The sequence below is a fragment of the Theropithecus gelada genome, chromosome 4 (assembly GCF_003255815.1).
Source record: "Theropithecus gelada isolate Dixy chromosome 4, Tgel_1.0, whole genome shotgun sequence".
In the NCBI taxonomy this organism is placed as follows: Eukaryota; Metazoa; Chordata; class Mammalia; order Primates; family Cercopithecidae; genus Theropithecus; species Theropithecus gelada.
In genome coordinates, this window is record NC_037671.1 from 15,948,191 (window position 1) to 15,972,000 (window position 23,810).

The 23,810-nt window shown below is 42.0% G+C and overlaps 1 protein-coding gene across 8 annotated transcripts in view; it reads left to right on the top strand.

Moving 5' to 3' along the window:
* Positions 1–23,810, top strand: part of PHACTR1 (phosphatase and actin regulator 1) — a 575,876-nt gene that overhangs the window by 225,264 nt on the left and 326,802 nt on the right. For 2 of the 8 annotated variants that reach the window (XM_025382680.1, XM_025382682.1), the window contains exon 1: positions 16,878–17,579. The exons of 5 other annotated variants lie outside the window; for them this stretch is intronic. The gene's annotated coding sequence lies outside the window, so the exon portion shown is untranslated. Of the gene's footprint in view, positions 1–16,877; positions 17,580–23,810 lie in introns of those variants that run through there. One more of the 8 variants, XM_025382683.1, reaches the window with a different exon arrangement.

Here is a 23,810-nt window from a genome sequence, read left to right on the forward strand (position 1 = left end):
CAGAGAGTTCTTTCATGTTTCCTTTTGGAGAAGCTCCTCCCCAAGGTATGAAAAACTTTGAGCAGGAAATAAATGGCTCATCAATTCCCCCATTCTGCCAGCAACTAACCTCATCCAGTGTGGGATTACAGGAAAGGTACCCATAAGAAAATCTCTGCCTACATTCATTGACATTGACTTTCCAATGCCACATCCCATCTTTTGCTCACCCTTCAGGAAACAGAATATTCCAACAAACATGCAACAACAGAAAAGGAAGAAAAAAAGAGAAAAAACTGATAATCCTCAAAATGATCTGTCATTTCCCATTAAATATGTCATTATTTCCATACGATTAAGTGCCTTTTAGTGTGCCTAGCACTATGCTACTTAAACACCACAGGGATATCAAGTAGTAGAAACACAATTCAAGCTAATACTTTTTGAGTATTTATTGCCAAGTGATATACTACACTTTTGAAATACCCTGCCCTGTTTAAAGTAACCACAACTTCATGTTGTAGTTAGAGCTAGTTCTTTCATTTACAAGTGATGAAACTGAGTCTTAAAGGTCAAACAACTAGTTTAAGGTCACACAGTGGCCAGGTGCGGTGGCTCACACCTGTAATCCTAGTCACTCGGGAGGCTGAGGCAGGAGAATCGCTTGAACTCAGGAGGCGGCGGATGCAGTGAGCCGAGATCATACCACTGCGCTTCAGCCTGGGCGACAGAACGAGACTCTGTCTCAAATAAATAAATAAATAAACAAATGTAAATAAGGTCACACTGATACATGACAAGCCTGGGACTGGAATTCATACAGTCCAACTCCAATGCCCGAGTGTTTGGCAACACAGTTCCACTGAAGAAAGTAGCTTACGAGCTAGTGGAGAAATGAATCATTCAAGTCAATCTTCCTGACCCAGGCTGATACAAGCACACATATCCCAAAGCTCCATAGCTCTTTCATCCAGGCATTTCAGCAGGTATAGAGCTGCCCTACCAACCACATTCAATCTTTGCAGAATCCTGGTAATATTCAATAAAAAAGTATTATTCATTCCTCTATAGGTTAAACATAGAATTACCAGTAATTCCGCTCCTAGACAGATATCCTAAAGAATTAGAAACAGATGCTCAAACAAAAACTTGTACAGGAATGTTCATAGCAGCGTTACTCACAGTAGCCAAAAGGTAGAAAACCCACAAATGTCCATCAATAAACAAAGTGTGGACAAAAAATATGTGGCATATCCATATAATGAAATATTATTCAGCCATAGAAAGAAAGAAAGTACTGACATATGTACTTTATGGATGAACCTTGAAAATACTATGCCAACAGAAAGAAGCCACATATGTTGGATTCCATTTATATGAAATGTCCAGAATAGACAAATTCACAGAGACCTGAAGGTAGGTTGGTTCTACCAGGGGCTAAGGAAAATTGGAGAATTAGGTATGATTGTTTCTTGGCTACAGGGTTTCCTTTTGGGTTGATGAAAATATTATAGCACTACGTAGTGTTGATGGCTGCACAACACTGTGAATGTACTAAATGGCACTGAATTATACACCTTAAAATGGTTACAATAATGAATTTTACATATGTGTATTCTGCCACAATGGAAAAGAAAAAGTTATTGGACCTGGGATAGTAGGTTCCATGTGGCATTTTTAGGGGTTCATAGATGTGTAAGACACATTCTCTATCCTCAAATAATTTAGGAATACACTGATGATGAAATTAAAATGCAAATGTCCTTCTTGCTTTTATATGAATGGGAAGGTGCTGTTGCTTTGGTGACAAATGGTATATCCAAGTAAATAATTGCTTCACTGTGGTTGAATTGACACCTGTCAACATGTTATGATTTATAAAGGTTGTAAAACATTTAGAAATTCATACGATCTGAATGGCACAGGTAAATTTATTTTATATTTGAGATAATACTTAAGAATTTATGATATTCTAAATCTGTAGGCCTTGCATGTAGTCTTGGAATTTTCTTGCTTTTGCTGGATCAATAGAAAAAATGACAGACAAAAGATGACTCTTCTGCATATTTAGGTCTCAGGTCATTTTATGGATTATTAACTTTGCCAAACTGCATGTGGGATTAATTGGAAACAATTGCAATCTTCTTACTACATTGCACCACTTCCTTTTGTTAATTAAGAGACATTACCCTCTGTTCTACTGATAACAAAAAGGATGACTCTTTTATTGCCAGACAGCAGCCATGGAAGGAAAGGCAGGAAGCACAGTGTGTCTGAGAATTAAGGCAATGATCGAGGGCATGCATCTCAGTATGGTGGCTACCGAGAGAGACGCTGAGTCCAAATCCTGGGCTCTTAAGTATGCTTAATTCTAAGCTTCTAGTTCAATCTGCCCAATTACAATTTGGCCTGCCTGTTTGCTGGTTGACAAAAGCAAGCTGCCTAAAAATGCAAAACTTACTAAGGAGAATAAAATAACAATGGGGTTGATTAAGAAAATCCCTCGCCATCCACAATTACATACCTATGTTAATCCTTTCGTTTAAAAAATAAATTAGAAACAAAATTAATACAACATCTATAAGTGCCCTTTAATAGTAAACCCTTTAAAAAAATAAACTTCCTTATTCTGACTTTATTGAAGAGTTTGGAAGTGGGTATGTGTGTAGCTCTGTGTTTCAAAAGATCATATCTGTCCCCCTAAAACAGTTGTTTGATCAGATTACTGTAATGCCTAAGCATGTTCTGAACATCCACTTTGCAAGCTAGATAACGTAGAGAAGACAGAGGAAGTTCCCGTGAATGGGGATGAAAGGAGCGGTGAAGATGTCTTCACCTTTGAAATAAGATTTTCTTTTTTTTTTTTTTTTTTTGAGACAGAGTCCTGCTGGGTTGCCCAGGCTAGAGTGCAGTGGTGAGATCTCGGCTCACTGCAAGCTCCGCCTCCCAGGTTCATGCCATTCTCCTGCCTCAGCCTCCCGAGTAGCTGGGACTACAGGCGCCCGCCACGGCGCCCGGCTAATTTTTTGTATTTTCAGTAGAGACGGGGTTTCACCGTGTTAGCCAAAATGGTCTTGATCTCCTGACCTCATGATCTGCCCGCCTCGGCCTCCCAAAGTGCTGGGTTTACAGGCGTGAGAGTTGAGATTTCTTTTAGTCCCTCAGACATGCCATGCTGTCTCTGGTTTTAGCAGCTTCATACAAGTAGTTGCCCCTGAATACACTCTTCCCCTTTTGCCCCCCTTATTCCCATCTGACTAACTTCTACTTCTCTTTTAGGTCCCTGTATAAAACCACTTCCTCCAGGAAGCTCTCCCTAATCACTCCCCAAGATTCATTGTCTTTCTGCTATGCACCGCCACATTGTCTCTGTTTCCCCTATGATAGCTCTTACCACATTTTCTGGTCATTGCATGTTTACTTATCCACTGTTCAGTCAAAACTGTAAGTTTCATCAAAGCAGGAATTATGTTCATCTTGCTGTCAAGAGAATATTTTCTCAGTATATTCACTAGTGCCTGGCATGGTGCTAAATACATATTTTCCAAGTCAATGAATAAGGACAGATGAAATGAAATGTGAATGAATGAAGAAGATTTGAATAGATCAGGGATTCCCAAAGTACGGTCATTAAATGCTAATTCTTACGGGTTTCTAGAAGAAGAGGAATCTGGTGTTTGGGAAACACTGAGTAGCAAAGCTAACCTGATTTACTTGCTGCAGGACTTCTCAGAGCATTTTAAATGCTAAAGTTTAGCCGGGTACAGTGGCTCATGACTGTAATTCCAGCATTTTGGGAGGCCGAGGTAGGCAGATCACCTGAGGTCACGAGTTTGAGACCAGCCGGGCCAATATGGCAAAACCCCGATTCTACCAAAAATACAAAAATTAGCCGGGTGTGGTGGTAGGTGCCTGGAGTCCCAGCTACTCAGGAGACTGAGGCAGAAGAATTGCTTGAACTCAGGAGGTGGAGGTTGCAGTGGCCAAGATCGTAACACTGCACTCCAGCCTGGGTAACAGAGCAAGACACTGTCTCACAAATAAATAAATACATAAATAAATAAATGCTAAAGTTCATGAAACCTCCAAGGCGGGGGTGGAAGTAGATCTAGTATACTGTATTACACCAGATTACCAGATTCCTTTTCTTTAGTAGACATCTCACAAGACCAGTATTCTGAGGAGCATATATTGGGAAATGCCACAAAGATAAAGAATAAAGAAATGCATCGTCCAGTGAGAAGGTGGGTAGAGAAAGATGAAACGTGTGTAGAACGCTAAGTAGACTATAATAGCAGAAAATGTGGCATCAGGGAAGGATGCAATGAAAAATGAACAGGAACGTAGTGAAGGACGTTGGGTGCCATGCTAAACAACTTGAACACTACCCTGTAAGGGAGTGATGTTAACCTTTGAGAAAGGGTGTCATGTACTAACCTGGTTTTAGGAAGCCAATTCTGGTGGCAGTGTGAAAAACAAAGCTCCCAGATATGAGCAATTTGCAAATGGGAAACCAGTTAGATTATTGCAGTAGACCTGGTAAGAGAGGGTAAGGATGCGAATTAGGAAAATTGCAAGTGGTGTAAAAGAGAAGGCTCTAGAAAAATAGATTAAAAGATCAGAAGTGAGACCGTCCAGGGAGGGGTAAGACCAAAAAATGGCTTGAGAGAGAACCCAGCATTTAAGAAGTAGATAAATGGAGAAAAAAACAAAGAAATAAGAAGTACAGTTCAAGCAAACAAATGAAAAAGTAGCTTAGATAGTAAGTGGTATTGCAGAAAGCAAGAAAAGAATTGCAGCGTGGTATCCAATATGGTAGAGGGCTCAGAGTCTAAAAAATCATTGCACATACAATGCAACGATGGTGCTGGAATTTTTTTTTTTTTTTTTTTTTTTTTTTTTGAGACGGAGTCTTGCTCTGTTGTTCAGGCTGGAGTGCAGTGGCAAGATCTCGGCTCACTAGAACCCTCCACCTCCCTGGTTCAGGCAATTCTCCTGCCTCAGCCTCCTGAGTAGCTGGGATTAAAGGCACCCGCCACCATGCCTGGCTAATTTTTGTGTTTCTAGTAGAGATGGTGTTTCACCATGTTGGCCAGGCTGGTCTCAAACTCCTGATGTCATGATCCGCCCACCTCAGCCTCCGAAAGTGCTGGGATTACAGGTGTGAGGTACCACGCTCAGCCGACGGTGCTGGATTTTTAGTGGAGCTCCCCTAGATCGCTAATATAATTTTGTAACAGTCCAACTTCTAGACTTAAAAAAGGAATACCGGCCGGGCGCGGTGGCTCAAGCCTGTAATCCCAGCACTTTGGGAGGCCGAGACGGGCGGATCACGAGGTCAGGAGATCGAGACCATCCTGGCTAACACGGTGAAACCCTGTCTCTACTAAAAAAATACCAAAAAAAAACAAAAAACAAAAAACAAAAAACTAGCCGGGCGAGGTGGCGGGCACCTGTAGTTCCAGCTACTCGGGAGGCTGAGGCAGGACAATGGCATAAACCTGGGAGGCAGAGCTTGCAGTGAGCTGAGATCCGGCCACTGCACTCCAGCCTGGGCAACAGAGCAAGACTCTGTCTCAAAAAGAAAAAAAAGAAATACCCATAAATTACTGCTTGGCAAGCTAAGTTCTTTCTGCTAGATGCTTACTATGCTTCTTTCTACTGCACTGTTGAGATACGATGGTCTGCATACCCCAGCACTTTATCTGGCTTCCCAAGTATAACCTGAAGAAACATAACTATTCTGCTTTTTTTTTTTTTCTGTAATGACACCAGTTGCCTCGTGATTTTCACATCAGTTAATATAGAGGGAAGTGGTTTACTGCAGAGGGTTCAATGAGAAATAAAGAAGACATGGGAAAAATATGAAAAACAACGCTCTTATTTTTGAATGGATGATGAATTAATGACTTGGGAGGAAAAAACTAAATCAAAAGTAGTGAAACTTAAAAGAAATATTTAGAACATTTCTTTGAAAGCAGAAATGTGGGAGCCAGACGCTCCTGGGTTTGTATCCTGACTCTAGTGGCTATAAATTATATGACATTTGGGGAAAGAAATGGTAGATCTTGCCAGGGGCTGTGGTAAGCAGTAAACTTCTGTGAATTCATTTAATCCTCACAATCACCCTAAGGAAAAGTGAGGCTCAGAAAGGTCTAAGCAATTTAAATATGTAGTAAGTGACAGAGTCAGATTCAAACTCAGGGTCATTTGATGACAAAGCAGTTATTTTCCACCAGTCTGAAAACTGTGAGGCAGAAATCACTTCTGTTTTCTTCACGTTTGTATATCCTACAGATCCATAGCAGGCTGTTAATAACTATTTGTTGAATGGATGAATTAATATATAAATGATTAAGTGAATGAACAACTAATCTGTAATGTTATTTCCAATATACTTTATCTTTTTCAACCCCAATGTTCTCCTCTGTTGGCTCATTGTAGGTGCACCATGAACCTTTCCATATCCCTAAAGGAAAGGCCGAGCTGATTGGCAACAGACTTAGGAGCTGGATGGTTCTGCATCATTAGTCAAAACAGACTTCCTGTTCTAGGGTAATCTGGCCAGTAGGTGATGCTGACTGAGACAGTTGAAAACACCTAGTGTCAAGTCATGGCTGGGTGTTGGTAAGCTGTACAGAGCAGCTGAGATTATTTGGATTGTTTGAAACAATTATGATCATGACATTAACATAAAAGCTGAGAAATATAGTTGAGTTGAAGGGAAAATGTCTCAATGGAAGGAAAGGTGATTAAAGAAAGGGGTATATCCCAGCCAGCTCTAAGACCTTAAAAGCAAAACCCATCATGGTGACTAGGATAGGGTTGTTGGTGGTGGTCATGGTGGTGATGCTGATAATGATAATAAACTGGAAGATGTATGCCTTCTCTGTGCCAGTTATATGCTAAGTATTTAACACAAACCACCGCATTTATCTTAACAATAATCCTATGATCTAGGCTTTATTTTTATCCCCCTTCAAGACTTGTGAATTCATCAAAGGTCACACAGTTAAAGTAATAATGGTCAAGATTTAAACTCTGACCTTGCCCGATTCCAGTGCCTAAGCTTTGAACTCCATGTTATTTTCCTCTAGGAAGAGGTAATTGAGGCCATATTTATCTTTCAATTAGGTTTTTTTAAAAATGTGTTCAACATCTACATTTCATCCACATGCCCTTACTCAAAGCTACTCTCACATTCTGAAATATTTGAATATTTGACAATTTAGTAATATATTAAATTTTACTTCCAGGCAATTTATAGCTGTTTTTCTTTGTTTGCGTGGAAAGTCATAAAACCATTTCAAAATAAATTTTTATAACAGACATGCTTGAAGGTCAGATGCAAGGAATCCTTGTGACAATGGGGTACAAAGAAATAGAAAAATGGGGCTGGGCATGGTGGCTCACACCTGTAATCCCAGCACTTTGGGAGGCTGAGGCAGGCAGATCACCTGAGGTCTGGAGTGCCAGGCCAGTCTAACCAACATGGAGAAACCCCATAGCTACTAAAAATACAAAATTAGCCTGGCATGGTGGCGCCTACCTGTAATCCTAGCTACTTGGGAGACTGAGGCAGGAGAATCACTTGAACCCAGGAGGTGGAGATTGCAGTGACCTGGATCGTGCTATTGCACTCCAACCTGGGCAACAAAAGCGAAACTTCATCAAAAAAAAAAAAAAAAAGAAAGAAAGAAAGAAAAGAAAAATGGTCCACATTCTCCAGGAATTTTCACCACAGTGGAGATACAACCTATGTCAATGAAACACCTAGGAAAGTCCAGTAAACAGTAACTCAAGGGCAACATCTTCCAGCACAGACACCACTCTCTTAGCATAAGTGCTCATTGGGAAGGAAGAATAAGTAAATGATCCAAGTCCATCGTGGTTGTTTGGGAGCTTCCTGGAAGAGGTGAGTCTGTGGAGGCAAATGTGGTATAGACATACATTGGCCAAAAAGGCATGGGAGTCGGAGAGGATATTCTAACGAGGAAGGGGGTCTGAATATAGTGCTATGGTGGTTTTATTTAAAATAAATTTAAAGAATATATAAACTCTGATATAAAACACTTTGAAAAAGTGTTTAGTATTAATGTCCTTTTAAACCAAAAATGGTTTGGTAACTTTAAGATTTAGTATAAACGTAAACAGCTTCTGTGGTTTGAAAAAAAAAAATCACGAATCAATCTGGATCAATGGTGGGATTTTCTCATACCACTACACACACAAGTACACAGTGCTCTGAGGAAGAGAAGGATTAGATTACTACTTGAAAATGGAGTTGCCCATCCCCACGGCTGATAGAATGTCTAAGAGGCCAAGCCTTATATACACCCCTGCTGTCTCACACCTAATGCTCCAATCCTGGGCTGCTTATGATTTTTATTAAATAGCTACTGGAGTGTCCCGAGTCTCTTTCAGTGCATAACAAATCACCCCAACACTTAGCTGTTTAAAACAATAATCATTTTGATAATCTCTCATGTTTCTGTGAACCAGGATTTGGGAGGACTCACCTGAATAGTTTTTGTTTCAGTCTCTCATGAGGTTGCAGTTCAGGCAGCAACTGTTGAAGGGTAGGGCTGGAGCATCTGGGAACTCTCTGGTCTCTCCACGCAGGCTAAGTTGGGCTTCCTTATAGCATGGCGGCCTCAAAGCAGTTAACTGCTTATGTGTCATCTGAAGGCTTCAATAGCAAGGATCCCAACTAATTTGAGAGAAGCTACATTGCCTTTTATGATGGCATCTCTGCAGTCCCACAGAATTACTTCTACCATACGGTGTGTAAGCAAGTTCCAAGCCTACTCAGATTCAGAGAGAGGAATTAAGATTCCACCATTTGATGGGGGAGTGGTAGGATTCTAGAAGAGAATGTGGGATAGGAGATATGATTGTGTTCATCTTTGGAAAATACAGTCTACAACTTGGAGGTTTTCCAGGAGAAGGGAGGAGGAGAGGCACACACATGTGGTACTCACCATTTGCTAGAGAGCTCATTTAATTTCCCAAAGAACTCTACAAAAGGGGCATTGTTGTCTTTCTCCCTTTTATACATGAGAAAAAGGAGACTAAGAAACCAGCCTGGCTAGGATCATTCAGCACCTGCTCTGCCCTAGGTACCTGACAGGTGTTTTACAAACATCACCTTAGAACTTCCCCCCAGTTTACGAAACAGAGGCTAACTCACCTGCCCCCCGTGAGCAAGTGGCAGAACTAGAATTCCATCCCAGGCCTCTTCCTACTGCAGTTTCTACCTTATAACACCTCATTCATTTGCGCCATTACATGGGCCACTGAGTGCTTGTATCTTCCCTGGGTCTTCGTCCTATTTGGGCACAAGTCATGACAAAAATTCCACATGGTGCTTTGGAGAGAATTAGAGGGACCAACAAAAGGGCCTGATCCTGCAGGAGACTGCCTTTTTCTGTTGCTCTCCCAAAGTAAAGCTGTCATGTAGGTTTTGTGCTGAGCTGGCCAAAAAGCAATTTGAAAAATGGCTTCTGAGTTGGGCAGTGGCATTGACTTGGCAGGGAGGAAGGTAATAACTGCTCTGTTTAGATTATGCCGGAGGCCTCCCATCTCGTTCCTGTCAGGCCCTGCCTTCATTCTGGGAAGCTCTGTGTGAAACTGTCCCCTTTGCTCAGAACAAGAATCCTTTGACCTCATACCTTTCTTGTTTATGGTATTGCAGACCTTCCAAGGGAGAGCAGAAACAGGCTAGTCTAAGTTTAGCAACCTGGTGAGCTTAATATGGCCTTGGCAAAAAGATCTCCATACAAGACCCTTAGTTAGTTGGCCAGAAATAGCAAGGAGACAAAATAAACTCATTTTTAAGATAATAAAAGAAAAGGAGGCAGTTAAAGAAAAAGAGAGAGAGGTAAAGGAAAATAAAGAAGGGGGAGAAAGAGGTAGAATGAAGAAAGAGGGAAAGAAGGAAGACAGGTTGTGAAAGTCAATAAATTCGCCATCTTAATATGTGCCAACAGCAAGTGGGATAGAGAGAAGGTGGGGTGAGACAGGAGGAGTTCACACCCTAATTCCATCTCCAACACTTTATTATGATCATGAAATATCTCCTAATATTTGATGTTAAGAATAAACAATTTCCATTCATTGACACTCATATTAGCCACTCACTCTGCCAAGCCCTTTATTTATAGACATGATCTCGTGCAGTGCCCAGAGTAATCTGCAATATCCTCATTCGCTTTTTATAGATGAGGAAACTGAGGCTCACAGAGGGTAAAGGACTTTGCCCAGCAGAGACAGCTCTGCTCTGTGCACTGTGTTGTAAAGCCAGGCAGTGGTGGCCAAAGGCTGACCCTTAGAGCACACAGAGCAAAAAGCCTCTTCCTGGATCAAGTTCCTGAGGGAGTTAGGCTTTTACAGAACTCAGCTTCTCTCCTAGCCCTGAGCCTGGCCTCCTAGCACCATGCCCTGTGCAAGTCTGAGGCTATCCCAGGCTCCAGAGCCTCCAGAAACCCCATTGGTAATAGTTTTCTGTTGACATCAAGGCTATGATACTGTTTAAGTAGGTGAAAATACGTATTTATTATGAGAAGCATCAAGTGTATTTTATCTTCATTTTATTTCAACAAGAGTTTGTTAAACCTTTAGTACCTGCACTGCTGTTTATGTAGTGGCATTGCGGAAACAAAGTGCAGAAAGCAATGAATACTCTTGAGTAACTGACAACCCAGTAAAAAACAACTGGTGCATTGCACTCGAGCCAGTGAGCGCAGCCCTGGGCACCTGTGAGCAAGACGTTCTCTGGTCCCTTCATTTTTAAAAAAACAGGCTTTAGAGCAGTTTTAGGTTCACAGCAAAGTTGAGAGGAAGGAACAGAGATTTCTCAGGTACCTCCTACCCTACAAGTGCACAGCCTCCCTATCGATAGTCCCCAGCAGAGTGGTTCCTTTGTGACAATTGATGAACCTATGTCATCATCTCTGAGTCCACAGTCTGCATTAGGGTTCACTCTTGGTGCTCTTGGTGCTGAACATTCTGTGGGTTTGGATAGATGTTTAATGACATGTTCTAACCACTATAGTATCATCTGAGCAAAGTAATTTCCCTGCCCAAAAAATCCTCTGTGCTCCACTCATTCATCACTCCCTCCCCCAACCCTGATCTTTTCATTGTCTCCGTAGTGTTTACATTTTCCAGAATATCATGTAGTCAGACTCAAACACTGTGTGGCCTTTCCAGACTGGCTTTTTTCCATGGAGGCATTTAGATTTCCTCCATGTCTTTTCATGGCTTGAGAGCTCATTTGCTTTTAATGCTAAATAATACTCTATTGTCCGGATGTACCAGTTTATTTATCCATACGCCTCCTGAAGGACATCTTGATTGCTTCCAACTTTTGGCAATTATGCATAAAGCTGCTATCCATGTGCAGACTTTTGTGTGGATATGAAGTTTTCAACTCCTTTGTGTAGATACCAAGGAACAGGATGTCTGGATCATATGATAAGAACATGTTTAGTTTTGTAAGAAATTTCCAAATTGTCTTCCAAAGTGTCTGTACCATTTTGAGTCCCCACCAGCAATAAATGAGAGTTCCTTCCTATCCTTGCCAGCATTGAATGGTTGGTCTGTTCGTTTTTTAAAGCACCAATAAACCGAATTATGGTAGAAACTACTAGAGAGCCAAAAATAGTGCCAAAAATGACTCTGAGAAAAAGGCTGAATGTCAAGTCCTGTGACATCCACAGAGCAGCGCCCCTTGTGCCCTTACTCAAAGCTACAATATTCTTGCCAGGTGGGGTGGCTCATGCCTGTAATCCCAGCACTTTGGGAGGCTGAGGCACGTGGATCACCTGAGGTCAGGAGTCCGAGATTAGCCTGGCCAATGTGGTGAAACCTCGTCTCTACTAAAAACATAAAAATTAGCGGGGCGTGGTGGCTGGCACCTGTAATCCCAGCTACTTGAGAGGCTGAGGCAGGAGAATCTCTTGAACCCAGGAGGTGAAGGTTGCAGTGAGCCGAGATCGTGGCATTGCACTCCAGCCTGGGCAACAGAGCAAGATTCCATCTCAAAAATAAATAAATAAATAAATAAATATAAAAAGCTACAATATTCTCATTCTACACAAAATGCTAGTAAGCTAGTTTTCTATTTTCCCATCCCACTAAAATTTGGAGGCTTTAAAGAGTCAGAGACACTAAAAATATAAAACAAAAACACATGCCTTAGCCTGTTTACAAATAAGTTAACAAATATGTAACCCTGTGCACTTTGGAGACATAACTACACATCAACTTGTCTAAACTGGTGTTGATAACAATAACCTCAAAACACTGGCTGAAAGAATGAAACTGTATTTGAGATGCCACAGCTATTAGAAATTGGGGATATTATAAGTCCCTGCCTTATAGGTTTTTTGTTAGAATTAAATGAAATCTGTGTAAAATGCTTAGCACAATGTTTGATACCTAATAAGTGCTGATAATATTGCCTGCTGTGTAATGACGAGAATGATGATGGTGATAACGATGATACACCAAGGGATTAGAGAATCAGAAGGAAGAGTAGGAGAGAATTGGAATTCCTCAGACATTCATTGAAATACTCTTATGTCCCAAGGTGAGTTCACAGGTAAATGACACACAATTCGTCTTCTTGGAAAGGTCCTTGTATAGCATATTATATGATTATAGTTGAATGTGATAAATGTTATAACACATTGACTTATAAAAGTGGCGTGATGGCATAGGTGAAGAAGCTGTTAATTTTGACCACAAGATTAGGAAAAACTAGAGGAGATAGCTGAGCTAGGCTTGAAAGATTTTGCTATTTGGTAAGGGGTAGGCATTTCAAGGAAGAACATTGTGGGCAGACGAAACAGACTTTCAACAAAGGCAGGGAGACTGAGAAGTCATGCCACAGTTAAGCATGCAGACTAGGGTAAATTCAAAGAAGGTGCAGCAAAGAGATGAGCTGGAAATGCTCCCAGGGCCAGTTTATGATTGCCTAGCATATCACTGCAAGGAGTGTGGATTTCATTTGAAAGGCAGTAGGTTGCCATTAAAAGTTTTAAGCTGAGTAGCTGTAGGATTAAATGTCTGCTTGGACACATGCTCACGCTGAAGGCAGGGTAGAAAATGAACTCAAGTGGTCAGAAAGTGAAGTCAGGAGGGCCAGGCAGGGGTGCTCGTGATAGTTTGGGGACTGGCTGAGGCCCTGCCACTTGAGAAAAGGTGATAGGTAGACTTGATAAGATTGAGGGGTCTGGCTGGGCACAGTGGCTCATGCCTGTAATCCCGGATCACACAGCAAAACCCTGTCTCTACTAAAAATACAAAAAATTAGCCGGGCGTGGTGATGGGCGCCTGCAGTCCCAGCTACTCAGGAGGCTGAGGCAGGAGAATGGCGTGAACCTGGGAGGTGGAGCTTGCAGTGAGCCGAGATCGCGCCACTGCACTCCAGCCTGGGCGACAGAGCGAGACTCCGTCTCAAAAAAAGAAAAAAAAAGATTGAGGGGTCTATTAGGAGGGCTAGGGGAAATGGGCAGAGAGAGAGGATGTGTAGAAAGTAGAGTCAAGTCAAGATAAGACTTTGGGGGCCTGAGCTTGGGCAACTGGGGCAACACAAGGAAAGAACTTTTTACAAACCCAAGATTGATGTTTTAATCTTCATGATCCTCTAGTGGCAAGAAAGAAGTTGAATCTTTAATACTATTTCAATTCCAGGCTTATTTGATGTTTTCTTGTTCCACTCAAGAGATTACCACTTGAATTATGCCATAGGGCTAGAACCAAATTAATGCAGTTTATTTTTCTAAAATATGCAAGTAGGGATAGACAAATTTGCTCCCCCAAAATAAATTCTAACCTCAAAATGGCCAAATATAATCCAGGGCTTGGCCATCTAATGTGATAACCACTAACCACATGTGGCTACTGAGTATTTGAAATGTGGCTAGACTTATTTGAGATGTGATGAGGGTATAAAACACTTACCAATATTCATATATTCAGTGTGAAAATAATTCATAATATTTCATTAATTTTTATATTGATTACATGTTGAAATAATGTTTTGGGTATATGGGATTAAATAAGCTATATTACAAAAACAACTTCCCTTAAAAAATTTTAATGTGACTACTAGAAAATTTAAAATCACAGCCATGGCTCACATTATATTTCCCTTTTTTTTTTTTTTTTTTGAGAGAGAGAGAGATGGTGTCTTGCTCTGTTGCCCAGGCTGGAGTGCAGTAGTACAGTCGTGGTTCACTGTAGCTTTTTCCTCCTGGGCTCAAGGGATCCTCCCATCTCAACCTCCCCAGTAGCTGGAATTACACGTGCACCCAACCAGCTAATTTTTTAATTAAAAAAATTTTTTTTGTAGCAATGGGGTCTTGCTATGTTGCCCAGACTGGTCTCAAACTCCTATTCTCACCTGGCCTCCCAAAGCGCTGGGATTACAGGATTGAGCCACCGTGCCCGGCCCCACATTATATTTCTATTGAACAGTGCTGGTCTAAGAAATTTGAGTTTTGCAGTGCCAGTATTTAATGATCATGTACAGGCCAAGGGTATATTTTTTATTACTGCCTCCTCTTCCCGTTACTGAGGAATGTCTCACCACCTGATGTTTTCTAACACCTTCCTATGTGTCTTTATTCTTATTAAGAAAGTAGTTACCATAGCAACTGCCACAATACTTTGTATTTACTACACCTGGAGGGAGAGACATAAACAGACATCAATCTGTCATTCAGGTTTTCAGGTTTACATATTTATATTTTTCTCATGTTTATCTGGGTTTTCCTCTGCAAAGCGGAACACCAAGAGCAGAAGACCCGTCTTCTAACTCCCATCTATGACACTGGCATCTCTGGATCTCCATAAGGATCTAGAACTAGATGTACCATATGACCCAGCCATCCCATTACTGGGTATATACCCAGAGGATGATAAATCATGCTGCTATAAAGACACATGCACATGTATGTTCATTGCGGTACTGTTCACAATAGCAAAGACTTGGGATCAATCCAAATGTCCATCAGTGACAGACTGGATTAAGAAAATGTGGCACATATACACCATGGAATACTATTCAGCCATAAAAAAGGATGAGTCTGTGTCCTTTGTAGGGACATGGATGCAGCTGGAAACCATCATTCTCAGCAAACTATCACAAGAACAGAAAACCAAACACCGCATGTTCTCACTCATAGGTGGGAACTGAACAATGAGATCACTTGGACTCGGGAAGGGGAACATCACACACCAGGGCCTATTATGGGGAAGGGGGAGCGGGGAGGGATTGCACTGGGAGTTATACCTGATGTAAATGACGAGTTGATGGGTGCTGACGAGTTGATGGGTGCAGCACACCAACATGGCACAAGTATACATATGTAACAAACCTGCACGTAGTGCACATTTACCCTAGAACTTAAAGTATAATAATAAAAATAAATAAATAAATAAAAAGAACAGTCATTACCCCATGCTGACCTCAGGGGGCTATGTGGATAGATACAATAGTTACAAAGAATTTTGAATGTGATTCTTAGGGTACAGTATCTAATGTCACTTATTTTAACATGAAAATAGTATCTGACATTATTTACAATAATGGAGGAAGGCAGGAGGGAGAAAGTAGTTTCCTCCGGTGATTATGGGTTGGGAAGATCCAGGGGAGAGAAAAGGAGTGAGACTAGAAAAACCCATAGAAGGCTGACCAACATTAGCATTTGTTCTCATCAACATAAATAGTTCTTTTCCTGTATTCAGCAACAAGGCTCCACTGGCTGGGAGAAGATTGGGAGTCCAGAGCTACACAGATAGTTCATCTTGGCTTTGACATGGAAAAAGCAAATGGGTTGGAGTGTTTTTTACATCATACTGTATGATACTTTAGGTGTTACCCTCATTGATTGCCATTTAAGTTCCATTCATGGGACGATTATGTTTGAACATGCTTGCTCCTTAGTGGGTAACATCTGGACGGAGATAACAGATGCTAAGACAGGGACTGGGGGGACATTGAGGAATTATTACTACTACCTTCACCTAGGACAGGCGTGGCTTCAAAATGTCTATATAGAGTGGCCTTAGGGGTTACAATATGGTTGAAAGTGGAGGCTGGGGGCTTGCCCTTTCAGAGGTGTTTGCCTAGCAAAGCAAGATGTTGTCCCTTGGGCATTATCCTTATTTGTGGTGGCTGGAGTGGGTTTATGAAGATCAAGGTCAGGGCAGGGATTTTGGCTCAAGACCCCTCAATCCAAGCCACCCCTTTGGCATTTCATGGAAAAGTGGCAAAAGTAATAAGAGATTCTTGGTTTTAGGTTTTATTTGCACATGTTTTATAAATCTACCTGAAGCTGTTCAACTGACCATGCGTTTGATCGTTTGAAAATCCATTCAGCAATTTATCCCATCTACGGAGAACCATCCTAAAATTAAATCAAGAAAGATGCTACCGTCCCATCTTGAGAAATTCCCACTCACTCCTCATGGGCATTTGGGAGGTCCTCTACTCAAGAATTGAACTGAAGGCAAATAAAGTGCATTGCAAAAATGCAGTCCTTCCAGGGAAGGTTCAAGGAAAGTTAATTGTCATTGGTTCACGTTTTGAGGTCTCCCTCCCTCTTCCCTTCCTAGGGGATGGGGTGGGGTGGATGATGCCAGGGGGTGGGGGAAAGGGGAGGCAAGTGTGGTTTTCCGATCAGAGATCAAATAGCAGTTAGAATTATATAATGGAACTGCCCTGAGTCAGGTGACGGGATCACTGAGTAATTCCCTGCAGAAGAAGACAAACTGCATGTTAAAAAGCTAAACAAATACTCTTAAACACTAAAAAAAAAAAAAAAAAGCCCAGGCCGTGAGTTCCAGACTTCCAAGCTGCAGTTTCCTCTGAATCCTCTCCGGGCTGAAACAGCTGTACAGGCTTGCTGAGTCAGAAGACTCCCAGAGATTGGGGATGGCCGAGGCAGGTCGGGGGTCTGGTGTGGATCCCCGGGTTACTTTCTGTTTCATTTTGAAATGTTCCCTGTTTCTGAAACCGGTTGCCTCCGATGTCAAGTAAAACACAGGACTCCTTGGAGACGCCAGCTGGGCTTTTAAGGACTGGGGCTCTGTGAAGGTAAGAGGCAGTCTGTGCCCCACCGGCTGGAGGCTGCCACTTTAGAGAGGTCTGAGTACCCGCAGGTCACACCCAGGAGGGGTTGGTGTGCCTGCCAACTGTTCTGGGCTCTGAATGAGGCTGGAGAGACCATCGTGGAGGCGGTTTCAGGTTAGAAAAGGGATAAAATGGACCCTTCCTGCCAGATGGGTGGCCACCTAGTCCACGGTGAGTTGAATCCATCCCCCGACTTTGGTTGACACCCTCCCCTTCTCCATTCCATCCCACGTGGGAGCTGGTCAGCGGCCAGGGAACTGGCACAGCCGGGAAGGAAGGCGAAGGGGCTGCCTGGCACCGAGAGGCTGCATGGGCGTGTGTAGCATGTGTATTTTCAGAGCCCGACACTTGAGGAGACTGTTGCTCAATTTAAGAAAGCATAGCTATTGGAAAGCCAGGAAACAGACCCAGAGAGGCAGATGCATGTGGGAGCAAAGAGCTCTGGGCAGCCTTTAAGGTAGGCATTGGCATCGGAAATCATGTTATTGCCTTTTGTTTATTTGTTAGGTGGATTTTGTATTGGTTTTATGCTTTGTTCGGTTTAGAGAATTTTCCTTTGATGGAGCTGCCAATATGAATAGATTTGGTTTTGAAATCCTCAGATCGGGTTCATAGGATATCCTGGAGCCCACGGTGTTAGTGTAGACGCCTCAAAGTCAGAGGAGATGGATACAAAACTGGTGATGGTTTTTAAAGGAGATTCACTTGCAAATCTCACTGCAATGGAGCCTTGCTGGGAGTCCTGGTGCCTGCTGAGGCAGGCAGCTCTTAGGAACCTCAGGAAGTTTCTGACTTAAAGAGACAGGAAAGGAAAAAATCAAATCCGCAGCTGTTATTTTGGGGAAAGTGGGTTCTGGGAGAATTTGTGGCTGAAGAAAAAGGAAAGAGGACTTGGAAAACAAACGGAAACGTAAGGGATAGGCTTGGTGGGATTCCAGCTTGGGGCAGTGGCATTTTGAGGCTTGCTGCATGGAGATAAAAATCAATATGGGAACCGATAACAGCTCACTCAGCATGAATAAGAAATGCTACATGGATTCTTTCAACACTGACTTCTAAAGAGCCTGAGAAATAGGCAGGGTGTTAGTTTGGAAGAGTTTATTTCTCATTGTTATTTATTTTTTATTGTTTGCCCCCATGAGCTGCTCTAAACAAAATATGGTGATGTTAGAACCAAAAGGAAAGTGTCCTTAGAATAGTATCTATAAAGAGGAGGTATTCAAGTTTTCACTGCCTTTCTCCTTCTTTTTCTGCCTTTCTCTCAGTTTGGGCAAATTATATGATTTGAATGTATCCAATAGAAACAACTCTTTAAAGAGGAGCTGGGCACGGTGGCTCACGCCTGTAATCCCAGCACTGTGGCAGGCCGAGGCGGATGGATTACTTGAGGTCAGGAGTTCGAGACCAGCCTGGCCAACATGGTGAAACCCTGTATCTACTAAAAATACAAAACTTAGCTGGGCGTGGTGGCGCACGCCTGTAGTCCCAGCTACTGGGGAGGCTGTGGCACGAGAACAGCTTGATCCCAGGAGGTAGAGGTTGCAGTGAGCCCAGATTTCACCACTGCACCTTATCTAGGTAATGGAGTGAGACTGTATCTCGAAAAAAAAAAAAAGAAAAAAGAAAAGAAAATGGAAACAACTCTTTAAAGTGGTATAATTTATCTTTTAAGAGGATATTTGAATATTGGAATTAAAAAATGATCTTAAATCTGTGGTTCTTAAATCTTCAAAATCATGGACCACATTTGGGAAGCAAAAAGACTGTGGATCATGAATTTCTAGTCTTTTCTCTGGCCCTATCACTCCCACCTCTTCTGATGCTCAACAAACAAAACTAAACAACAAAGCTAAAAAAGCGTAACAAAGTTTTTCACTAAAGCACATACTTGAAATGGAGATGCTATAATATTATAAATATTCGTAATGTAAAAGAACAGCTCATAGAGCCCCTTTTTAAGGCCATGGCAGTCTCTCGAGAAAACATTGCTTAAATAATTAATATCAGCAGAGTGAGTTTTATCTGGATTTCCATCTGTTGAAACTTGCTGGAAACCTACCTTTCTACACTTCAATAATATTATGAGGACTGAGATTCACGAGGATGACCTCCAGGTACTACAAAGCTCATTGGTGCCTCCCAAATCACAGAAGATAACATGATGCTCAAAAGAGTCTTGGTTTTGAGTGCATTGCCTTCCACTCTAATTCTCTAAAATTTGCTCATCTGCATAGATCGTGGTGCCCACATTTTCTATGTCAAGGACCAAGACTTGTGACCTTACAGAGGACTTTTATGTTACTTTCAGTGTGAGAGATGGTCTGAGAAATGCAGTTTGGATGCCAGGTTTTGTTCATTTCTGGGATAGTCCAACAGGTTATGGGACAACTGGTGAAATAGGACAGATTTTGAAAATTCAGTCTTTATGGAAATCAAGGTGCTTTGCTTAAAAGCTTAATGTTTTTAGTTAGGTTGAGTGAGGTTTCCATTCCAATTATGCTACCTTTTCAGTGAGTGACATTGAGCAAGTTTGTTGACCTTTCTAAGGCTCAGTTTCCTCATCCATAAAATTGGAGAGTAACAGTGCTTTACCTCATAGGCTGTATGGGAAGTAAATTACATAGAACATCCCATAGTGCTGTGCCTGGCACACTTAGTGCCTGAAAAAGTACCTGCTACTATTTTTGTTATCATTTATGGTATCTAGTGACCACAAAGTACTTGAAAAACCAGATCACTTTTTCCCTTGAATGTGCCAGTGAGTAAAGAATACGTGTGAAACTTTAGCTCACATTTGCGCTCCTACAAATATTTTGGAATTAATTCAATAACACTTGTATTTCTCTATATGAGAAGGCATGATTGTCTGCGTGTTTTGGACAGAAAGGTCAATTGAACAGGTTTAAGCCACAGAGGAGGACATCAGTGGCAGCACCAGATAAACAACATTTGTCGCCAGACTCCCTGCACTCTACCACTGGGTCACAGCGACGCCACACCAGGGAGGGTCCAACAAGGACAAAGTAGCCCTTGTCTCTGGACAGCCCCAAACACCTTCTAATGGATGTAGTAGGTTTGATTTTTCCTGCTTCACCCATGCTATAAGTTGTGATTCTGCCCTTTTCTCATCCTGAATCTGATGGGCTCAGGGCTCATGTAGGCTTGTTGTTGTTGTTGTTGTTGTTGTTGTTGTTGTTGTTATTGTTTTTTGAGACGGAGTCTCCCTTTGTTGCCCAGGCTGGAGAGCAGTGGCGCAATCTCGGCTCATTGCAAGCTCCGCCTCCCGGGTTCACACCATTTTCCTAACTCAGCCTCCCAAGTAGCTGGGACTACAGGAGCTCGCCACCACGCCCAGCTAATTTTTTGTATTTTTAGTAGAGATGTGGTTTCACCATGTTAGCCAGGATGGTCTCGATCTCCTGACCTTGTGATCCACCTGCCTCAGCCTCCCAAAGTGCTGGAATTACAGGCATGAGCCACCATGCCCGGCCTCCTGTAGGCTTTTACCCCACTTGGAAAATTACTGCAGATGGGCTATAGTGATCCATGACTCTACACTTCCAAGCCTCCACTAGGGACAACACAGAATCTACTACCCTTAAATGGCCCCTCAATGACTGTGTTTTTATTTTCTTTTTGCAGTCTCCTAACATGGGGATTTAATGCCTCCCATAAAGCAAGCTCCTGATCACATACTGTAAAGTCCAAAGACAGTAGCATAATTACTCTAAAGGGTAAAGATGCCAAAGGCCCTTAAGTTTTTGGCATTCCATGAGTATTTCAGCTTCCTACAAAGTTCAGGATCCACGGTTGCTGGGAAAAGGTTTCATAAAAGGTTCTCTAGGTGTAGCTTGAGCTTCTCTAGGAAACTAACTGGATAAAGAAACCTCTCCTGGAACTTGTCCTAAACAAGGAAGAGTGAAAAACAGTGTAGGGTGTCGTCTTCTAAGAAATCCATCGCAAAGATAACACAAATGTCTAAAATTAAGAGAAATAGAAAAAAATAATCCAACAGAATACAGAAAGATGAGACACAAGTTTCAGAAACAATTGGGATGGAAAAACACCCAAACTTGGGTGTATTCTAATGTTAGGGGAAAAGAAGAAGGAGTGGAATGTTGGAGAAGCAGCAGAGAAAGTGGTATTGAAAGACTTGGTTATAAATTCATACGCCCTGGGTAAATCATGCCAGAGTCAGTTTCTTCACTTATAAAATAGTAAAAATAATTCCTACCCTACTGTCAGGGTATTGAAGAGGAACAAGTGATATCCTATGCCCAAACTGAAATGAAGACAAGAACCTAAAGTACAAACTTGTGTTAATAACTGTTTGGGATTAAAGAAACTGACCTCCCAAAACAGGAATATGTATGTTACTGAAAACCAGGATTTTCTTATAGATAGTAATGAAGAAAATCACCTTGGATAGTCCATACTTAATGTATTTGTTGGCTAAGGCTGCCATAACAAAATACTACTGGGTCGCTGAAACAATAGTAATTTGTTTTCTCACAGTTTTGGAGACTGGGAGGTCCAAGACTGAGGTACTGGTAAGGTTGATTTTTCCTGAGGTCTTGCTCCTTGGCTTGTAGATGGCCTCATTCTCACCTTGTCCTCCCACACAGTTGCCCCTTGGTCTGTGGCTGTCTGTGCCCTAATCTTCTTCTCTTTTTTTGTTGTTTTTGTTTTTGGTTTTGAGTCAGGATCTGTCTCTGTCACCTGGGCTTGGGTGCAGTGGTGTGATCTCAGCTCTCTGCAGCCTTGATCTCCTGGGCTCAAGTGAACCTCCCGCCTAAGCCTTCTGTGTAGCTGGGACTACAGGGGTGTGACACCACCCAAGCTAATTTCTTTATTTTTTAATATTTTGTAGGGACAGAGCCTTGCTATGTTGTCCAGGCTGGTCTCGAACTCCTGGGCTCAAGAGAGCTCCCTCCTTGGCCTCCCAAAATGCTGGGATAAGCCACCGTGCCTGGCCCTAATCTCTTCTATAAAGACACCAGTCGTCTTGGATTTGCCCCCACCCTTATGACCCCATTTAACATTAATCATCTCTTTCAAGGCCCTTTCTCCAAATATAGTCACATTCTCAGGTCACATACTAGGGGTCAGGGCCTCAACATATGAATTTGGGAGGGAGCACAATTTGACTCCAAACAGCTATCAAGTTAATTAAGAAAACTCATTAAAAGATGCACTCTTCTTGTTTTAGGAATTGATCAGATCCATTAGGGAACATGGTACCACCTTAGAAGAAAATGGTATTGCCAAACTGCTATGAGGAGACTCCAGGAAAGGCAGCCTGGTAGAACTGGGCCAAGCTTCCAGAGGAGCTTCACTCCCTAGAGTATATTAATCACAAGGGAAAGGGAGGACCTTGTTTTATTGACTTCCACCTGGGCATTCTGTCAAAGCACTGGTAGATTGTACCTAACAAGTTTTGCAGCTCTTTGGTGACAGCTGTTCTTGGAGAATGGATTTAACATAGTTTTGAATTAGATGTTCCTTTGGGGTCAAAAGGATTATGGCATGTCTCTGGATAATTTCCCACTTCCTTTCACTGTTTCATCACTTAAAACAAGATTGATCCTATCATCCAGGTTCTTGCCATGTTCTGCAGAATCATTCATGGCCTTCTGCGTTTCTGGTCAGTCCCCAGATCTCCCTGTCTCCATTCAGCATGAACAGTGATATTCAAGGACATGGTTACTTGAAATACACACACCTCAGCACATGCATGTGCGCACACACACACACACACACATTGATTTATATATTTTTGAAACAGAATTGGTCAGTACAAAGGAAGATGATTTGCAAGTGATATTTACAAGTCACTTCCTTTCTAAATGTTGGATCTCAGAATTCAGAGAAAGAGACAGGAAGTCCAGCTCATAGCTGAAGTATTCTCACAAATATGGGAAGTGCAGGGGAACTGACGCCTCTTCCAAATTAACAGACATGAAAAGGCATGGACGAGAAAGTAATAACAAGAGTGGAGCAGGTGATTTGCAGGCACCCACAGATGAGGGTGAGCCTGCTCACTGCTTCCTCTTCCCCTCCACAGCTGCACCATTACCGGGACCATTTGCACACGTTGGTGAGGCATAGAGACCAGTTCCCTGGTAGCAGCCTGGATCCTCCATTCAAACAGGAAAATGCAACATAAAGGAGGAAATCATCCAGGCAAGACATTACTTTGATTTTCTTTAAAAAAAAAAAAAACTGATGATGGTGAAAAAATATATCAGGAGGAACAAAGGAGCACACATTTAGTAACTTGTAAAACACCCTGCTATGTCTTTCTTCATTAAAAATACAGTCTGCTTCCAGTGCCCAAGAAGGAAGTATTCGTTCCCTGGGCATTATGATCCCACCTCCCGATTCTCACAAACAGGAACACACTCAGTCGTGAGTAGACAGACTTACCCCATACCAGGCTCCAGTTCAGAGGCAGAGAAGCAACAGGTTAGTGTACAAAATTAGTTTGCCCAAGCTTCAAGCTATTTAGATGCAGTGATCTCACCAAGTGTGAAGTGCTCTTGTTGTTATTAGAATGAGGCTGTTGAAAGACCCTGTGATGTAATTCGGAGTATGTTGGCACCTGTATTATTTAGCTCTGATTTCAAAGTTCATGACTTGCCCGAAAAAGGGCCTGGAGGCTGAAAATGTTTAGGACAAACGTTCAGGA